The sequence below is a fragment of the Miniopterus natalensis genome, chromosome 1 (genome assembly GCF_054644295.1).
Source record: "Miniopterus natalensis isolate mMinNat1 chromosome 1, mMinNat1.hap1, whole genome shotgun sequence".
In the NCBI taxonomy this organism is placed as follows: domain Eukaryota; kingdom Metazoa; phylum Chordata; class Mammalia; order Chiroptera; family Miniopteridae; genus Miniopterus; species Miniopterus natalensis.
The window spans coordinates 180,428,118-180,446,578 of record NC_142081.1 but is presented as its reverse complement, the minus strand read 5'-3'; the positions used below and the strand labels follow the sequence as shown (position 1 = coordinate 180,446,578).

At 41.9% G+C, this 18,461-nt stretch overlaps 1 long non-coding RNA gene across 1 annotated transcript in view; it reads right to left on the bottom strand.

The window, feature by feature from the left end:
- LOC148094511 (uncharacterized) overlaps positions 1-18,461 on the bottom strand; it is a 214,930-nt gene that overhangs the window by 145,308 nt on the left and 51,161 nt on the right. The window lies entirely within an intron of this gene.

The following is an 18,461-nucleotide window of genomic DNA, read 5'->3' as shown; positions in this document are numbered from 1 at the left end:
ACAGAGAGGGTGCTGGAGAAATGTTGCAGAGGGTGCTGGAGAAATGTTCCACCAAGCAGGAAAGATGAACAGACCACTCTCCAGATCGCTTTGACAGTGAAAGCTGCAAAACCTGAGCAATTCCACCCAGGTTTTCAGGTTCGACAATGTCAAAAATGAAACCAGCACTAAAGAGACATAATATGGAACCACAGAATCATGAGGCACTAGAAAGAAAACACCTCAGGCAATGCTTCACCAAAAAAAACGAGGAATGGGAGAAGTCAGGAAATTTACCGCTAGATCATATAAGATAAATAAGTTACAGAGGTGCTTTTAAAAGCACAGATGTGATAAACAGAATATTAGGCAGACCTCAAAACACAGGCAGTTGCCTTTAGAAGCAGCTTGCTGCAGGTACTGGTTCAGAGATGGGCCAGTCAGAGCAAAGGTCAGGATTATTTCATGACTGTGGGATTCTCAGGCTGGTCCCCTTAGATGATTATCATGTGGGACACCAGACTGAGTTAGTCCATGGAAGAGAGCAGAGTTTACAGAATGAGAGCCCTGATCAAACCAAACCTGAAGTCCACATGCTTCTGAAGTCCATAAATTTCAGTTGTATCATGTCCTCTGACTGGAGTTTACGGCCCTGTAGCATTCTTATTGTGAGACTCCTAGGTGGGGAGCTGTTCCAAAGAAATGAACTCTTGCAGAACTGAACATTTAGAGGAAATTCCCTCTTCCATAACTTGTGGAAATTGAGCATTAATTCAGGCATAACAATATACTAGGAACAGGAGGGGAGGGTATTGGGGAACTCAGTTGTAATTTGCCACTTGATCAAGTCATTTGAACTTTGCTGGGTGTCAGCTTCCTTATTTATGAAATAAGGATGTTGGAAAGATAAGTAGTTTTTAAACTTAATTTTGACGGAACAAGTTATTTTAAATTTCACTTGACAGCATGAATTAATTGTTATGAGGAATCCCAGTGGAAACCACAGATAAATGGGGAGGTATTCTAGCTAAACCAGGGTGGAGGCTGGAGCCCACTGACTCAGCTTCTCTACATCCCCACAAGGCAGCCCTGGCAACACCCCCAGGGAATCCTGGTAACACAGTCTGAGAACCTTTGGATTAGAAGCATCTGAATTTCCTTCTAGCTTGGACATTAAGAATGGTGAGGTGCTGAATATAAAGGTCCTTTCTTCCAGTTGTTCTCAGTCTTCCAGCTTCTGCACTGCCCCACTTCCATTTAACATTTAAGCTCTATTAATACAGACTCGTCAAGACGGCAGAGTAGATAAATGTGGTCCCACGACCATACCAAAAGTACAGCTAAACTACAGAACAATCATCACTGAGAACCACCTGAAATCTGGCTGAATGGAAGTCCTATAACTAAGGATATACAGAAGAAGCCACATAGAAACTGGTAGGAGGGAAGGAAACCCAGAACTGGCTGGTCCCACACCCATGTGTGGTGGTTAAAATTGGAAGGGATATCTCAACTTCTGAGGTTCCCCCAGAGGCACCAGGGACACATAGGAAGAAACAGAATTCTCTGACTTTGGGGCAAGGGTTGGAGGAGCAGCTTTCTCCCAATTCGAATTGCTGGTAGAAACTATTGTTCCTTTGCCGAGCCCTCCCCTGCAGGCACAGGCCAGAGCCATATCTGAGTCTTCATCAGTCTGGCTAACACTGTTCACCCTGCTCTCATGATTCCCTGAGATACCTCCCTGCCCCCAATCTTGGGTCCACCCAAGCCACTTCCAGTGCTTTTCCATACAAACAGTCTGTCTTAGCTCACCCTTTAAACTTTCCTAAAATCTCTCCAAGATTCACAAACCCAAAATAAGCAGCATCTGCCCTCAGCATGTCCCATACTTCTTGCTAAATGGCCCAAGGCCCAGTACTAGTGGCAGCCGGACTCACTTCACAACTTGGCCTCTCCCAGGCACCTCGAAGCCAAGCACACGACGCAGGCATCTGCAGATTGCTTTGTAGCTCATACGATGAAGCTTCTGACTCTTGTGCAGGATACCAGTTGTACCCTTGGACTTTATAGTTAGGTGAGCCAATACATCAGCTGGTTTGAATTGGGTTTGTATCTCTGGCAAGCAATGAATACTCTGTCTCTCCATCCTAGAGAGACTGGTGCGACTAAGCAGATTGCCAAGACAATAACTCAGGCCCAGGAGAAGAAGGCAGATATTTAGCTGTGTAATACCTGGGACATCTGGTCTGGTAGGACCAGAAGCACAGTACTGGACTGGGACCCCATAAAATACAGTCAGCACACAGACCAGCCATCTCTGAGCTTGTTAAGACATAACTAATTGATCACAGAATTCTTTCTTACGGAGTCAAGACAAGCCATTGCAATCTTAATCTTATTAACATAGAGCTCCAGGCAGCCACTATCATTGATTTGAATTTGTGTGTGTTTCCCATCCAGGATTTAATGCCTGAAGGCTGAGATGCATTTGTTTGGGAACCAGGGTTGAATTTAGAGGTTGACCCAATTTTACATGGGATTTCTTCCTTGTGGATATTTTCAGAGTATTGCCTAGTCAATATATTACTACTAAAAATACTGTGAATATGAATAATGGTAAATTATTGAGCTTTCTTTTTATACATCTTAAATAGCCTACATGTAACTGTAAATCTGGTTCCTGAATCCATATCCTTCCACTGGTATCTTTGTTTCTCTGAGTTGTTCCAGAGTAATGATACTTTTAGTTGTCTCTGAGCATTGTCAAGCACTGCTGCTTTTGGAGCTGTCATTTATAGAGAAAATTCAGGAGATCTTGAAGCTGGCACCTGACATGTCACTTGGCAGTTACAGATTTTCTTCCTGCAGTGGCACACTGCTTCCTTTTGCTAACCTTAATTTCCTGCTCTTATCAATCTGAGAATCAATGATAACAGTCTGTTGTGTGGATTTTTATTTAACCTTTTAAGTTGAAGTTCAACCATTTCCCCATAACCAAGCAAACAGATGCAAGTGATTCGAGTGCAATTGCTAAGAGAACCTGTAACACAGAGTTCCATGGGCTTTAGCAATCTGTCAGGACACCCAAATATCCTTTAAAACTCCACCTATTTCCCATCCTTCTTACAATCCATTACATATTATACAAGGAACATCAACTGTGTTATTGTAGAAAGAGTGGCTATTTTGTCTCAGGATTTTAACTGGCCCGTAGACTAAATTTACAATGTCTTAGGAAAAAATATAAAAATCATCTAATGCTTTTAAAAATGATATATCAGAAAGATCATCATAAAATATCTAATGATAGAGTTGAAAGTACATTCACTTTGGCTAATTTTAGTAGTTACTATTATTCATCCTCAACCTCAGTTCTAATTGCTAATGTTTACTTAACATACATTTGTGCCAGACACTGTACCAAGTGCTCAACTTGCTTTATTTCATTTAATCCTAGCATAAGAAGTATGTACTTTTATTCTCCCTATTTCACAAATGAGGTACTTGAGATGTGCAGAGAATGGGTAACTTACCCAGTATTATAACAATTAATTAACTGATGTAAAGCCTGCATTTGATTTATATGAGTCCAGAGCCTGTTTTGATGAAATATGTCATAAAGATTTGCTTATTTATTCATTAGAATCAGATACAAATAACAGAAAAACTAAAACTTATAGTGGGTTAGTTTACCCCTTTCCCTTGTGTTTAAGGGGTCTGGAGAAAGTCAGTCCAGAGCCGGTATGACAGTCCATGGTGCTAGGGACTCGGGTTTCAATTACCTTGTTGCTGTGCCAATGTGTGACTTCTACATCTGAAATTACCTTACGGCTCATTGTGGCTGCTGGAGCACCAGTCATCGCATGTGCATTCTAGGAAGCAGGAATTCACACACCAGTTCTATTTCGGGCCTTTGGTGTGAAGCTAGTCACAAGGTCACACCTGGCTTCAAGGAAGGCTAAGAAATGTAGTCTTTATTCTGGGCAGCTCTGTTCCAGGCATGTGCTCAGGAAGAGGGGAGAATAAATATGGGAAATCTCAAATAACAATTTCTGCTGATGTCATATTTTAACTGCTTTTCCATAATTTGTATGAATACCAGAATTTTATATTTTTGTATCCAATGATATTCATATCATTTTAAGAAATCAACTCAGAAGAATTCCATTAAAATGTTGCCTATGGTCAGAAATTTCACAAAACAAATTAAAGTCCCAAATCTAACGAGACATAAAGTAAAAGCTTGACATTATAATTTGTCTACCACACAGGGTTTGGTCTTGCCTTTAACACTAACATGAGAAGTGGGTTCTGCTACCAAGGAATATTCTAACAGGCATGCTTGTATGCTCTCTTGGTAATTACTTTCCTGTTTAACCGTTGACTAGAAGCCCCAAGAGGACAAGTTTCCTAGCTGCTGACTCTCCTTTTATATTGTGCCAAAATCTGAGCTGGAATGTGTATAACTGAAAATTCACTCATTCAGTAAAAAATTCTAGGTACAGTGCTGGGTGTCTCATTAGTAATACTAACACTAGTATAATTCTACTCTCTTCTTACTTGTCAGAGGTTTTACATGCCTGCCACTGGTTTTGATTCTCATTTCTGGGAATGTGAATTTACACAATGACAAAAGTCCTGGAGGAATGACCTGGCATTATTTCATTTGACAAAGTATTTATTAAGCTCTCACTTTTTTCTAGGCACTGGTTAGACATGTAGAGAGGAGATTTAATAAATATCTCTTTTCACTGCCTGAGTCCAGCACCAATTCAGAGATAAAATAAAGGAGTAGGGCAAATGAAGATGACAATATCATCTTTATTACTGATAAAGGATGTTTAGGATGTGGCTTAGGTGTGAGGCGGCGGTGGGCTTCCTAATACTGGGCCCTCAAGTTTGGCAGGTTCACACTCAGTCTCAGGCAATGCTAATGACCACAGGCAGTGAACGTGGGGCCTGCCCCCATAAAACCTATGTGATGAAGGAACCAGCTGGTGGACTGGACTGAGACAGACTTGCTCTACCCCCTGGAGGAAGGCTGAAGTTACCAAAGAGTGTGTCTCCCCATGAAGGGATGTCAGGAGTAAGCAATACAGTTCCCCCATCTGCCTCTGCCCCCACAGAGATCAACCTAAAGCCACAGGGGAAACGCCCCATGATTTCCTGGAGAACTGTCCCCTGGCTCCAGCTTTTTCTTTCACTATCTTCCAGCTCCTTTGATGGAGGGAGAGGCTTCCTAGAAGCTAAAGTGCACTCTTTTGCCTTCAGGTGCAGCAGCTCTGAGGCTGTTTCTGTGGTCATCTGACCCCTTCTTCCATGGTCCTCCACAACCACCTCTCAGTGGGAGGTGACCATGTGACATTTTTGGTTTTGGATAGTGAGTAGGTGGAAGTTCCTGGGGAGGGTGCCATTCCCAATCTAAAGAGCAGAGCCTGTCTAAAAGAGGAAGGTTTTTTGGCCCTTTATTCTTCTTTTATCTTCCTGCCTGGAAGCTCATGCCAGTGTCCCTTGGCAAGGCACAGGCATTGGCTTACTTTGGCCTACACCTCCCAGGAGCCAGAGCACACAGGGACCAGCTTCAGACCACACCAGAGCACCGCACAACAACCTCCACCAGGGACACACTCCAGGGCCGAACTCAGAGGACACAAGAGCCTGGCTGAAGCAAGTTCTGTTCCATGGGATTGACCCCTGGACAGCAGCTCTTTCATGTTTCAATTTACCAGACAGAGAGAGACTTTGACTTGAAGGACCAAGATTCAGAAGACATGAGCTTGGAACTCACACTACTTTTGTGGAGGGAACATTTGCCAATCTGGAGGAGAGGCTGAGAGGATGCATTTGCTACTGACAGCCTCTCAGGGATGAGAGGTAAAAAATAAATAAATTTTAAAAATTAAAAAGAACAAGTTCAATAAAATAGATTCTTCACCCCTACTTTGAGTCAGGACCCTGAAGGGCAGCCTGGGCGTAGGGATAAACTGGAAGTAAATCATCCCCCACACAGACTGCAGCCCAGTGTTATATTATCTGGGCACTCAAAAATTTCACTCAATGCATACTTGGATTAAGTGGTTGCCAGATTGTTAATCCATTCATATGATGCAGGAACAAACAAAACTTTTCTCATGATAAAGACAACATTATCCTAAGCCTCAAATTATTTCCTTAAGTTTTAAAAATAAGATGTTTAGGACACAATCAAGAATAACTAGGCGCATGAAAATGACAAGACACCATGAGTAAGAACCAGTAGAAATAACAGACAACAGAAACAACCCAGAGATTCTCCAGATTTAAATAAATATGACACAGACTATAAAACAACGATGCTTACTGCGTTCAAAGAGATAAGCTTTAAAATTTTGGCAAGGATCTGTAAACTATAGAAGTGACACTGAAGATTGAAAAGCAATCATATAGAAATTATAAGACTGAAAAACCAATGCCAATATCAAGAACTCAGGTTCTTAACTCAGGATAGGTTTAACAGCAGATTAAACAAAGCAGCAAAGAATTAGTGAACCAAAAGATATATATAAAAAGAAAATGTACCGAATGCAGTGTGGAGAAACAAAAGGTTGAAAAGAGAAAGAAGATAAGACACAGAGGATGCAGTGAAAAGTTCTAATACATACTCAATTACAGTCACAAAAGGACTACCAACAAGTTCTTAACAGAATAAAGGCATATCACAGTGAGACTGGAATTATTTTAAACACAAAATGAAAATTCCCAGAGCTGATGGCAGCCTCAAGTCTTCAAATAACAAGGCTCATCAATCACAATTTTTTAAAAATTTCTCTATATTCCTAAATGCCACCTCATCTTAAGGAGCTACACGCCCAATCCATTGTTCACCATTACAGAAAAGTGTTCCTTTCCTTCTTTTCACACTGATTACCTTGTTTATTCATTTGCTTATGGTCTCATCTCTCTCAGTCCCTACCCTCAAATGTAATCTCCCTGCAGGCAGAGATTGTGTCCACCTTGGTTACTGTTATTTCTAGAGAATATACAGTGCCTGGCTCAGGGCTGGGCCCAGGGTGGAGATGTAAAAACAAAACAAAACAAAAAACACTGTCAGAGTCATGTATTGCATCATGAGAATAAAGCTTAAAATATTAAAGACAGGGAAAAGTCATGTACTTAAAAAACAAACAAACAAAGGACCAGGAAATCTGATTGCCAATCGCCTTCCTATCAACACTGGATGATGACAGATAACAGAGCAAATCTTCAAAATTCTCAGACAAAAAACTTTGAATCTGAAATTATTTGCCCCACCAGTCAGCACTCAAATGGGAAAGCAAAATACTTTCCTGAATGTAAAAGGGCTCAGAAAGTTTATCATCCTGAGCTCCTTTCTGAAAGAACTATTTGAGGACATATTTCAGAAAACATAAAACAGAAGGAAGATTAAGGGGCACAAAAAGCCTTGTGTAGACAGATGAGTACTTCAGTCCACATAGTTATGTACATAGTGTAAAAAATTAATGAAAATCTAGAATTAAAACCCCAGATGATTTCCTTGTGGTAGGACATGGAAAGAAGGGAGAAGTAAAAAACTTCCCAAGACTTTTGTCTTATTTTTGGGAAGGATAGAGCTATGGTTTAACTCTAACCATTGAGTGAATAATATGTGTAAGAATTCTTAAGAGAACTATTGGAGGAATAGAGATAGCATTGTGCTTTCCAAAGCAAGAATAGAACAAAGAAATAAAAAAAATTGATCCGCAAAAATTATGTATGTCTACAATAAAAATACAAATCATAAGGATTTTTTAACCTGATAAGATATCCACTAAAAATTTTATCTCTGGAGAGGGGAGGAAAATTGAGAGAGGAGGGAATGGGGACAAGAGAGATTTTAAATATTTACCCTTTCATATATTTCTGATTTGTTTGATTTCTTAAATAATTGTGTATTCATGTATGGTGTATGTAATTTTAAGCACCATAGGACGTTTTTAACCCAATAAAAATTCTAATGGGAATTCTTTAGTTTTCTTCTCTCTCTCTCTCTCTGTCTCTCTCTCCCCCTCCCTCTCTTCAGTAAAATTAAATTATTCTAAAGTTTATTTGGAAAAATAATAGAAGAGCATGAGAGAATGGGATGTCGTTTAATGAACTTACCCAGTTACCAAAGGTTAAAACAATTATAATAATAAATGACAGATGAAATGGATATTCCTACGTTACTGGGGATAGGGAGGAAAACCATAAGTGGACAGAAATTCTTTGAAAATAAATTTGGCAATACATATCAATAGTCATTTTAAAGACCATGTTCTTTCATTGTAATTCTGTGCTTTAGAACCTATCCTAAGAAAATATAATTAACATGGAGACTAAATATTGAAAGAGATATTTATCCCAGTCAATATGCTTAATATCAAAAAGTTGAAAATGTTCTAAATGTAAATGTTGAGAAATTATAAGTTACAGTGTACATTTAGGGTATGGTTTTATGTAACCATGAGTAATTATTATTGCAAGTAGTTTTTAATAAAATGGAAAATATTTAAGTTCTAATGTAGGTTTTCAATATCCCACAAGATGCAAAATTGTATATTATTTGGTTATAATGCATCGAAAAACTTAGGGGTATTGAATCAAAATGGCCAACTGAGTGCGCATGAATATTACTGCATTCCAACCAACATCTCTAAAAATGACAGAAAAGTGGGTTGGGGAGGGAGATAAGGTCAAATCCATAATAAAACTATAAAAAGTATGCTATCATCAGATTAGAAATTTTAACTACTCCTTGAAATAGAGAAAGTATAGACGACTAAATTGACAAAGCAAAGCATGCACAAACCCACATTTGCTGGAGGCTGGTGCACATGCAGAAGTGGCCGCAGGTGTGCTCCAAACACCCAAGGCACAGATACAAGGGAAGGAGGGAGCTGTGGGGCAGCCTTGGGGAGATTATCGTAACCCAATCCTGGCCACCCAACCAGTAGGTCCCTCCCCTCCACCAAATAGTGCCAAGAAATAGGTTGTTTGCCTCAGGCTAGAATAGTGAGTGAAAGCACTTAGGTGGAAGAGGCAGGAAACCCGCTCCAGGGAGTTGGCAACACTCAGAAGGAACATGGAGCCTTAAACCCAGAGGATGAGTGACATTCGTTCCCCACTCAGCACTGAGGCTCTGACTCACCCACAACCACTGGAGGTGCATCCAAAAACAGGCAAAACCAGATTCTCCTTTATCTTTTTGTTTCACAGAGGAAAATTTCAAAATATACAAATTAAAGAGAATATTACCAACAACTAGTACTCATTGCTCTCCTTCAACAACTCCCCGCATTCTGTCATTCTTTTATCCATGCTACTTATGCTACCAGTCCCACGATCTTTTTTTCTTTCTTTCTGGAGTGTTTTAAAGCAAATCCCAAATATCTTATCATTTCACTCATAAATACGTAGTGTGACTCTCTAACACATAAAGGATTTATTTTAATCCATGAAAATATTACCACACCCAAAGAAAAGAATTTATTAATATTATTCAATAGCCAGTTACAACAGATTGCATTTCTTTCAAAAAATGGTTGCAGCAATATCATCCATCTTCTGCAAGGTGAGCTTGCCACACCACCCTCAAGCGGTGACGTCTCAATCGCCTCCTTTGGAGCCTGGGCCAGCCTTAATCATTCACAAACAGTAGAATATGAGAGTAAAGAAGCTGCCCCACTCTGAAGGTGAAGTCAGGAAGGTCTCCTAACTTCTGCCTGGTACTCTTGCAGTGCTTACTCTTTTTTTTTTTTAGAGAAAGAGAGGAAGAGAGGAAGGGAGAGGGAGAGGGAGAGGAACATTGATGTGAGAGCAAAATACCGATCATCTGCCTCCTGCTTGCCCCCTATCAGGGATTGAGCCTGAAACCAGGAATATGCCCTGACTGGGAATTGAACGAGCTTTTCGGTGCATGGGACTATGCTCAGCCAACTGCACCACACTGGCCAGGGTGCAGTGTTTACTCTTCAGAAGCTCCCTCTCAGGATGGTTCCTCTCAGAATCCATGAGGGGCCACATGGAGGGGCCTAGTCAACATGCCCAGCTGAGCCCAGGAGTTCAAGTCTTCCCAGCTGAGGCTCCAGATGTCATGGAGCGGAGAAGACATCTCCACTGTGCCCTGTCCACTCCCTGACCCACAGAACCAGTGATCATAAAAACATCGTGGAGATTTTATGCCACTAAGGGGTAGGGTGGTTTGTTTCACATCAGTAAAAACTGGAAACACTGGTTTGTGTTCAGTTTCTCCCACTGTTTCAAAAGTTTGCTTTATGATTGCTGTTTAAATCAGGGTCCAAGCAAGGATCACACATTGCTTGTGGCTGACATTTCTATTAAGTTCTATTAATCCCCACGAATTTCTTCTTTTTCTCTTTTTCATTTTTATGTCATTTATTTGTGAAGAAACTGAGTAACTTGTCTTATAGAATTTCTCACATTCTGCTTTGGTTGATGTATCAATCAGCCTAACGTTGATTACCATGTTCCTCTACGAGCTGTATTTCCCACAAAGTGATGGTTAGATCTAGCAGGGTTGGTAAACTTTTTCTGTAAGGAGCTTGAAAATCAGTATTCCAGGCTTTATAGGCTACTCAACACTGCCATCATGGCACAAAAGCACCCACAGATGATATGGAAATGAATGAGCATATCTGTGTTTCAAGACAACTTTATGTTCAAAACAGGCGGTAGCCAGATTTAGCCCGTCCATGGTTTAGAAGAAACAAAGATTATAAAATACAAAGATGAGTGTGCAATCTAGAATCACCAACTACTTAAGAAAAACCAAAATCGTGCAAGGAAAACTAAACTAAACAAATCTAAAAACCAACATCTGTAAATAAAACAAACAGAAAAAAACTTTAAAAGTAGTACCACTCACCCTGGCCAGGTAACTCAGTTGGTTAGAATATCGTTCTGAATCGCCAAGGTTGCAGGTTCAATACCCAGTCAGGGCACATATAAGAATCAACCAATGAATGCACAAATAGGTAGAACACCAAATCAATGTTTTTCTCTCTGTTTCTCTCTCTCTCTTCTACCTTCTCTCTCTGTCTCTAAAAATCAATCAATAACATTTTTAAAAAGTAGTACTTCATGTGGAATATTCTAGAGAATTAAGATATGATATTATATTCTTTAAGCAAGAAAAGGCTGTTGTAATGATAAGTCTTTAGAGACCTTAAAAATAAATAATAAGACCATCAAAATAAAAATCTCAGTAGAGGTGCTGAATAACACAGGACACATCAGAGAGCAGTATTTTTGTAGCACAGTATGCTGAGAAATTGTTCCAGAACACTATACTAAAAGAAAAAGAAATGTAAATGCTAAAATAAAAGTTTGGAGACATAGAAGTTAGGCCCAGAAAATTCCACTCTCCATCTATTAGAAGTTAGACAGAGATGGGGGTGAAGAGATAAGCAAAGAAATAGTAATGGAAAATGTTTTCTCCAAACTAAAAAAAAAAAAAAAATGTGATTCTTTAAATAGATACGGCTCACTAGGTAACAGCCAGAATGAATGGTGGGGGACCTCATACATAGACACATGATGATAAAGTTTGAGAACGCTTGGTACAAAGATTCTAAAATCCCTTTATGCCTACCCAGAGTCTCATTCAGTGACTCTGCGTGGAACTTGGAAATCTGACTTTTGTTTCATGTGGTTTCAAACACACTGCTCCAGGTGAATCTAAAAAATGAGCAACTTCTGCTTTCTAGGGCAGTAATCTAGAACTTCATATCATGCCACTCTTTCCTAGTCTGGTGCTGATGGTATATAGCCCAGTCCTTCCAGGCCCTTCTTATGCTAACAGTCCTAATCTCCTTCCCTTGTGTAGGAGTCACTGCCTTGATGAGCCATTGTTAGCCCCCCTCCCTGCCACCACCACAGAAAAGCATTCTCCTCTGACCTTGTGCTCAGTGATCAGCGTTTAGTTGACAACTCCTCCTACGTACCCAGGCATCTCCAACATTTCCTGGCCCTGAACTGCTGCTCTTTGGCCCACCAGCCCCTGCACTGAGTGCTCTGGTCCCTGACTGCTCCTATCCCTGTCATAGCCTCAAGATACGGGCTTTGCTGTGACTCCTTTATTCACTTAACAAATGTGTGTGAGGGGTCATTGTGTGCAGTGCACTGTGCTAGGTCCTGGGGAAACAAAGCTGAAAAACACCTGATGCTTGGCTTGCCCTCAAGGCGTTCTAGGTTCAGGCAGATGTGAATGGAAAACAATGGGCAACAATGTGACAAGTATTGCGTACAGTGTTTCTCCAAAGACAGTCCAAGGACCACCTGCACCTGACTTTGCCAAAGTTACTATGACATTTCAGATTCTCAGACCCAGCCCTCTGAATAATCATCTTGTAAGGATGAGGCCCAGGAATCTGTATTTTATGCTCAGGTAATTTTTATGACCATAAAAATGTGGTATCCACTGGCCTTAAAGAGCTATGTCCAGGTCTGAGGTCTCTGATTTGATTTGGAAGGGACTTGGGGAGTGAGAGAAGCTGACTTGATTAAGAGGAGTCGGGTCCTCTTAATATCTTGCCATGCTAAGGAGTCTGGGCTTTATAAGATGAGCTATAAGGGAGGGAGGGGGCAGGGGCAGTATAGTATCATCACTTCACACCTGTCCGAATGGCTCCATCAACAAATCAACGAACGACTCCTGCTGGCGAGGGTGTGGAGAAAGGGGAGCCCTAGTGCACTGCTGGTGGGAATGCAGACTGGGGCAGCCACTATGGAAAACAGTATGGAGGTTCCTCAAAAAATTAAAAATGGAGCTGCCTTTTGAACCAGTGATCCCACTTCTAGGAATATATCCTAAGAATCCTGAAAGACTAATCAGAAAGAATATATGCACCCCTATGTTCACAGCAGCACAGTTTACAGTAGCTAAGATCTGGAAACAGCTCCAGTTCCCATCAGTAGATGAGTGGATAAAAAGCTGTGGGACATTCACACCATGGAATACTACACAGCTGTAAAAAAAGAAGGATCTTGTACCCTTTGGGACAGTATGGATGGACCTGGAGAATATTATGCTGAGTGAAATAAGCCAGGCAGAGAAAGACAAACATCACATGATCTCGCTTATATGTGGAATCTAAAGAACTTAATAAACTGATGTACAGAATAGATTCAATGACATGAAAGCATGGACCAGACTGATGAATCTCAAAGGGATGGAAGGGGAAGTTGGAGGGGGAGAGATTAACCAAAAAATTTATATGCATATGAGCACAACCCAAGGACACGGACAATGGTGTGGTGAGGGACTGGAGAGAGGAGAGGGGAGGGTGGAAGGGATCAATAGGGAGAAAAAGGGACATCTGTAATATTTTGAACAAAAATTCAAAAAAAAATAAAATAAAATACATAAAAAATTAAAAAATAATAAAAAGATTATTCCTATAGCTAGGGAGAGGATGAATAGAGATGGGCTGGTGGGAAAGTGAGGGGGCTATGTCTAGGGGCAGAGACTAGCCAAATGGAACATGATGGGGTCCTGACCTGGCTCAGTGGTGGGGCAGACAGAGAAGGGGGAGATGGGAGGTCTGGTTGGGAGGAAAAACAACAGTCTTGGGGGAAAGGATCAAGGCTGGACTTGCAGCTTCTGTCCCCTGGGCTTCCCCCAAGCCCCATGGGAGAGTCAAGTTTGCAGTCCCAGTCATTCTGTGTTTGCCCTGATCTACCACGGTTAGCAAGGCCATACCCGGTCCTGTCCTAAGATATGCCAATTATTGGGGAAAAACATATACAAAGCATACTTTTTTTACTTTTATTTTCATTGCCCTAATTGTTAGACACCTTACCTAATTAAGCTTGATAAATTAATTACCTTTAATATTTTGTTATTACAAAAATCTAAACACTATGTTTCCCTGGGGGTTCTTGAGTTTTACAGCCCTTTTAAAGGTTCACGCCTAAACTACTCTCTCTCGGGTTACCAAACAACCTCAGGGCAGCAACTCCAAGAAAAGGCAAGGGCAGAGCTGACCAGCTGGTCCTTTTTGGAGGAATGTCACACACCCACCTACACAGGCTTCTCCAGATGGCAATGAAAACCACACGTTTTACAAGTGAGTTGTGAGCGGTCACAGAAAGGGTTACTCAATTCATTCCCACTTGGCTGGGAGTTGTGAGGTAAACCCTTTCAAGCTTACACAGGTCACCTGGGACTTCAAAGGTAAATTATTTAGAGCTGCACAGGGTGAAATAATGGTATTGCTGATTAATCTTGATGAACACTCACAATACAGCAGTGAAGTAGGTATGATAGGACTGTATGCTTGATAAAATAAATTCTTTATATATAGGAGATATAAAACTGCATTAACAATGGAAATAAATTATGTGTGATAAGAAGATTCAAATAATTTCTTATAATTTACAAAGCACCTTCTCACTTATTACCTCATTTGATCCTTATGAAAATTTAAGATAAATTATTTTTTTTTAATTTATCTTTATTGTTGAAAATGGGACAACTTTATTACAGGTGTCCCATTTTTCCCCCCAGTTGACCCCCTCCACCCCGCTCCCACACTCTCCCCAGGCCTTCACTCCCTTATTGTCTGTGTTCATGGGCTATGCATATATGCATGTAACTTCTTTGGTTAATCTCTTTTCACCCTCCACCTCCCTTCCCCCTTTCCTCTGAAATATCATCGTCTGTTGCATTCATCAATGTCTCTGGGTCTATTTAGTTTGTCAGATTCTTTTGTTCATTAGCTTCTTCTTAGAGAAGACCCTTCAACTTTTCCTGTAGTGCTGGTCTGGTGGTGATGAACCCTGTTAGTTTTTTCTTATCTGTGAAGCTCTTTAACTGACCTTCAGTTCTAAATGATAGCTTTGCTGGGTAGAGCAATCTTGGTTGTAGTTCCATGTTTTTCATCACTTTGAATATTTCTTGCCACTCCCTTCTGGCCTGCAAAATTTCTGTTGAGAAATCAGCTGACAGTCATATGGGTGCTCCCTTGTAGGTAACTAACTGCTTTTCTCTTGCTGCTTTTAAGATTCTCTCTTTGTCTTTAACCTTTGGCATTTTAATGATGATGTGTCTTGCTGTGGGCCTCTGGGTTCTTCTTGTTTGGCACTCTCTGTGATTCCTGGACTTGTAAGTCTATTTCTTTCCCCAGGTAGAGGAAGTTTTCTGTAATTATTTTTTCAAATAGGTTTTCAATTTCTTGCTCTCTTTCTTCTCCTTCTGTTACCCCAATAATATGAATGTTGGGCAGCTCGAAGTTGTCCCAGAGACTCCTTTATTATCTTCATATTCCTGGATTCTTTTTTCTTTTTGCTCTTCTGGTTGGGTGTTTTTTGTTTCCTCATGTTCCAAATTGCTGATTTGATTCTCAGCATCCTCTGCTCTACTGTTGGTTCCCTGTAAATTATTCCTCATTTCAGTTTGTGTAGCCTTCATTTCTGATTGGTACTTTATTAAGTCATCGATGGTCTCAGTTGATTTTGTAAGAGTCTTATTAATATCCTTGAGCATCCTTATAACCATAATTCTGAACTCTGTATCTAGTAGCTTGCTGGGTTCTATTTCATTTAGTTACCTTTCTAGAGATTTCCTCTGTTCTTTCCTTTGTGACATGTTTCTTTGCCTCCACATTTTGGCTGCTTCTAGGTGTTTGTTTCTATGTATTAGGTAGAGCTGCTATGTCTCCTGGAATTTGTAGAGTGGCTTTGTGTAGTAGGTGTCCTGTAGGGTCCAGTGGCTCAGCCTCTCCAATCACCTGAGCTGGGCCTGCTAGGTGCTCCCCTGTGTGGGCTGTGTGCTCTGTCCTGTTGTAGTTGAGCCTTAGTTGCTGTTGGCGTCCCTGGGAGGAATTGACCCCCAGCCCAACTGACTGTGAAGACCAGCTGCAACTACAGCCAAAGAGCTGCTATGCTAGAGACACCCCTAGGGAGCAGGATTTACTTCAGTGGAGCTTTGGTGTTCACCAAGTGCACCCCTTGAGTGTGTCACCTGTAGATGTGGTAGGGTTGTAATCTAGCATGGTCGAGTCTGACCACCAGGTGCACTGTTTCTGGGGCCTCCCAGGAGGTGCAAAGTCAGCCTCTTCCAGTGCCTTGCCCAGGGCCACCCAGCATGAACTACACAGCAAACCGTAGTTGGCTGCTACTTGTGCCAGGCTTGGAGGTGCCCAGGAGAGGCCAAGGTAACAACCAATGCAGGCTGCCACTGCCAGGCCTGGGGCCACTTGTCAAGCCATATGGGGCATGCTGCTCCTTGTTTGAGAGATTTTAGGAAAGTCCTAAGCATGAGGCTCGAGAGGCCACTTGCACAGAAAAGCCACTGGAAATGGCTTGGATGAGCTTGCAGGTAGGGAGGGGCAGGGCCTTCGGGGATCACCGGGACAGGGCCAAAGGTGTGGGTCAGGTGCTGGAGATTCAAATATGGCACCTGCCTGCCTGCTATGTGGAAGAGGGCTCACCAAAGGAGCAATGGCCTCTGCCAGCTCTTCTGACTGGGAGAAAGCCGCCCCTCCAGCTCTCGCCCTGATTTCAGGCAAGTTTGTTCCTCCCTGAATGTCCTACATTCCTTTCAAGATGCTGCCTGGTACTGGGCCTCAGAGGGAGCACGTCTGAGTCGGTTCATGTTCAGGCCCTTTAAGAGGAAAGCCTGGGACTCCTGCACCCTCCAGGTCCCTCAGCAACAGTCCCCGCTGGTTTTCACAGCCTGAAGCTGGGTGGACTTCTCTTCCTGGCCCTGGGACCCTGAGCTGGGGGCCTGATGTGGGGCTGGGACCCTCACTCCTCAGGGAAATCTCCACTGCTGAGATGCCCTCCCAGGTTTAACCTGCGGCACCTGGTGTGGGCCCAAGGCTGCGTCTCTGAGATTCAGCCTGGATCCACCCACATCTCCGCCCCTCCTACCAGTTTCAGTGCTTCTTCAGTTCTCTGGGTGTAGGGCTTTTGTGCAGCTAGGTTTCAGGAGGTTCTGAGTGATGGTGATTCTGTATTTTAGTTGTAATTCTGATGTGGTTGAGGAAGGCGGTGGGTACAGCTATTACCAACACCGCCATCTTGTTTCTCTTCCTAAGATTAATTGTCTTAATAGTTCCATTTTATAAATGACGAAACAGGATCAGAAAAAACAAGTGACTGGCTCAAGGACTCACTGCCAATAAAGCAACATGTCTGTATCAGCCAGCTGGCTTCTAGGTGCAAGCCACAGAAAACCCAAATAGAAATATGGAGTGTATAAAGTCATGTAACAGAAAGAGCCCAGTGGCATGGTGGGCTTCACACACAGTTTGATCACAAATCCAGCTGTTTTATCTTGATTGTCTTGGATTTACCCTTCTTTTTGTGTCAGCTTGATACTGAGGATTATTTTTCATTTAGTAGTAAAATGCTGAAGCAGTTTCAGAACCCATCACACTATCTGGGATAAAAGACTTTCCTTTTTTCAATCATCAAACATGAGTCTTAGGCTTCACTTTTGTGGCACCAGTGGTCAGGAGAATACCATGTACTGACGGGCTCAGGCCTGGGGTACAGACCCATGTATGAGCCAATGGCCATGTATCAATCAAGGCTATAAACCAGAAGCTGAGGATCAGATCCATCCCCTCCAAACCCCATGGCTGTTATGCTATAGAGTCAACCACAATCTTCATCACCTGCCAGGACATGAATTCTTGACTTAGGACTCTAAATCCTATTGGTGTTTTGTTTGCATGTGTGGTTTTTTGGGGTTTTTTTGTTTGTTTTTGTTTTGATATGTTACATATTATTACCTTGTACTTCTGGAGCTGACAACCATGAGGAAAATTGCTATTTTTGTGTGTGAATGTGCCTCATAAATTCATTAGGTGACCAGAAGTCCTTTCCAACTAGTATGCACCAAGGCTGGACATTCCTTTCTGTGTGCCGCCATTATCTGTGGAGTCTTTTGCTTTTTCAGAAACTTCTTCAACTCATATTCATCTAAATTCTTTTGCCCCATTCCTTTTTATTTCAAATACATTTTTATTTCTTTGTGTCAGGGCCCAACCAGGAACACAGAAAGGATTCTGAATATTTATAACAGAGGAAACTTAATGCAACAAGATGAAAGAAATTTAGAAGCCAAGCAAGGATTGTGAGGCAATCCAGAGACTAGACTAGCCAGAGCAGGAAGTCGCAGCCACTCCTAGGCTGGAGGGACAAAGGGAGGAGGTGATGCTCCAGAAGCTCAGAGCCTGGGATTACCCAGAGGAAGCTGAAACTACACAGGCTTCCGGTGAGAACTGCCGCCAATGAAGAGAACTAGCAACTACCAGAGATACCATCCCTGTGCAGAGGGGGAGGGAGACATAGCCTGACTTCTCCCTCTCTCCTGCTCTCCAAACTCCCCCCAGAGCCTCTCATTGGAAGTTGCCTGACATGGGGCCTGAGAATGTCAGCCTGGAGGGGCCCAGTCCTCTGAATCGAGAGCTGGGGAAGGAAGGGTAAGGAATGGA